Source organism: Dermacentor andersoni, chromosome 4 (genome assembly GCF_023375885.2).
Source record: "Dermacentor andersoni chromosome 4, qqDerAnde1_hic_scaffold, whole genome shotgun sequence".
Taxonomy (NCBI): domain Eukaryota; kingdom Metazoa; phylum Arthropoda; class Arachnida; order Ixodida; family Ixodidae; genus Dermacentor; species Dermacentor andersoni.
The window spans coordinates 195367868-195370765 of NC_092817.1; the positions used below are offsets into that span (position 1 = coordinate 195367868).

Here is a 2898-nt window from a genome sequence, read left to right on the forward strand (position 1 = left end):
CACCGCAACAGAGCTGCGTTGCATAACTTCCCGCTGGTAACTACGTTGTATAGCTACTCATCCGTTGGTATGCAAAGCCTTCTAGATGCAGCGTTACTGACCATCAAGCTTTGTTTTCGGCAACCTGCTTTCGTTATTTATTCCACCGTCACTTCATTGTCGCTGTCTGCTCTGACAGGTCAGTGTGAGGCAGCTGCCAATCAGGAGGCGAACTTATGCCTGGGTGAGAGGATCTAAGGTGATTTTCTTTCAGCTGATAGGCGCAACCAAGGTTCACTCGATGAAGAACTTGAAGAATAAAACTCCCTTGGCCAAAATATATTATTTATTGCTCCGTTCTTTGTCTTGAATAATCTAGCTGCGCCTCCGCTGTTCTGGGGCGTTTCCGTGTCCTCAATCATGCTTCTGCAATCGGGGCTCAGCCGTAGAAGCCGCGTCCATAGCCTCCGAACCCACGGCCGTATCCACCGAAGCCGCGGCCGTACCCTCCCAAGCCGCGGCCGTAGCCACCGTAGCCGCCATAGCCCCTTCCGAAGCCGCGGCCGAAGCCGAACTGGGCGGCTGCAAGACTGCAGACGACAGCCAACACCAGGAGGGCGAGAAGGAAGGATTTGCTGCTCACGGCAATCATGACTGTGGTCAACTGCAACGCAAATGCGGCACACATCAGGCATCACTTGAAACCTCCGAAACTGTAGCCCATTACGCCTTAAAACGTTTTCTGCGAACGGGGGGTAGGCGGGCGTGTTAGCGCCAGTACTGACGAAGGTACTTTAATAACGAGGCGTATAAGGATTCGTCACATCTTCTTCATTCCTATTTTGATTATTTTTACCTTTGCTTGAACCTCAAGTATTCGTTCTGGGGCAGCTTTGTATAGTTGTCTATTTAACGGCTGGCCGCAAGTATAGAGCAACAACGAAGTTTTACGATGTGTAGAATCCATTCTTCTAATATTTTGAGGTCTAAGTGTGGGAAAGTGTCCGTTTTTTCGTCTTTTTATAATGGCTCTTTAATTGAACATTGATGCGCACATGAAGAATTCAGACGTTTACAGATGAAGGTAAGTTATGATACAAGTACGTAGTCGGTAAATAAATTTGTAAAATCAAGCACAAGCAGATAAAAAGTTGCACGACACAATCTCGATACAGATGTTTCCTGGAAGCTCACGCTTGTTCTTACACCAATTTTCAGTCAAATCATGTTTTGAGATAATTGAGTCGCAATTTTATTCTGCACTTTTTAAAGCACTAATTTTGTTATTTTGCATGTAACACAAATGACCACAGAGGTCATCTAGCATCTAAGATATCCTAGCGATAAATACAAGAACCAGTGTCTGCTTCTCGGCCGAGATAGCCACACTACTATAACAAGCGCAGCGAAATGAAATTTGCGTTAGCAAATCGATTTCCGTGTGAACACAAACTTTTTTCGGTCCCAGCGTACAGTGTTGCTGCATGCGAAAGTGTCACGTGTCAGTGCTAACTACTTCCACCTATCAACTAAGTTTCACAACCGCCGAGTCAAGAATGGAGGAGGCTCCACGCAAAACAAATACGAAGCAGTACAAGTTAATCGAGCCTCCAGTGCCCCAAGGAGAAGCAGCTAGAATTATAGAGCACTCACCGGTGGCTTCTGTGCGCACTTGCAGAAAGGATGGTTCTGTGTTGCCTGACGACCAACGGGCCCGTTTATATAGCGCGCTTCCTGTCCTCGTGCCAACGCGTCCTTCGCGTTGACGCTTTCTGATTGAGACGCTGCGATCGACCGGGAAAGTCCCTTTCACTCGGCGACCCCAGACACGTGAGATGATGGTCGCCGAGCGCCAAGGCGGCTCTCGCATGGGGGTAGAAGGGGCGTTTCCCACTTTGCGAATGCGGCATCCATAGTGGCCATCACTATACGTCAGTTGTTACCTCACATTCCTGAAATACTGGTTCTACGAATGTCCACCGACTATCAGTGAGCCAGAAAAGAAGTGAAAGGGTTTTTTTTTTTTAGCAATAGCGATTTCTCCACTACGTAGACACTTTCTTGGTGATTCGGGTTTCGGTCACCGTTTCCGGATGCAAAAACAAACAATGCTCAGCGTATGCACCATTCCTCCAGCTATCCTTCACGAAGAAGTCTGTTGCTGGGGGAATTTAAACCATAGATTCAGTACTCGTGTGCGCATTAAATACAAGGTTGACGGTATGAGTACTTCAAACCTTCAAGGCAAACAATTTTGAAATTTGAAGCCCTGCCCATTGCGATCACTTCTCGCACGCGAAAAATACGCAAGAAGACGAAAGGGTTTCATCAAATAATTAAATATTCTAGAGGTCGGTCTCCTACTTGCGACGTTTTGTTGACTTCCTTGCTTAGTTTGCAGTTTTCGTTGCTATAATGCAATTCAAAATAGTGCGTCTTTAATGTACCGACACAATTTAGGATTTGGCGAAGCTAACTTTAAGCTATAACCTTATCTTTTCAAAAACCGGCCAAGTGGATTTCCTCGTGTTCAAGTCTGTCCTTAGAAAGAGTGCAGGCGTTACGTGTTTTACTGGTGGCGCTAACGAAACACTGGTGCCGCAGGAGAGTATAACCTTTTCTCTACCGCGAATCTGCACCGTGCGCAAGTGTTCGTGCGTGAGCTACATGCTTCTTTCCTAACTATATATCCGCTTCAGTGCCCCCTGCTCGCGTAGCAGTTCGCACGCATAAAACAAACCCTCCTGGCAGGAAAAACTGACCCACATTCACGACGAATGTGCCATTTCAAGGCAATAACAAACAGGTATTGCGTACACAAGTGTCTGTGAATCTGACACATGCGCCTGAAGATAAGAATAAACCGAGAGGTGCCGTCGTCAGGCTTGAGTAAAGCGTGCTGTCCCAGCAGCTCTCACT

At 46.9% G+C, this 2898-nt stretch overlaps 1 long non-coding RNA gene across 1 annotated transcript; it reads right to left on the minus strand.

The window, feature by feature from the left end:
- Window positions 1-303: 303 nt before the first annotated feature.
- LOC129384722 (uncharacterized) lies at window positions 304-1748 on the minus strand. The gene is made up of 2 exons (XR_008612377.2): window positions 1633-1748; window positions 304-643 (listed from the first exon to the last, which is right to left on the minus strand). It is a non-coding gene; the product is annotated as an uncharacterized lncRNA (long non-coding RNA).
- Between the last annotated feature and the right edge of the window lie 1150 nt (window positions 1749-2898).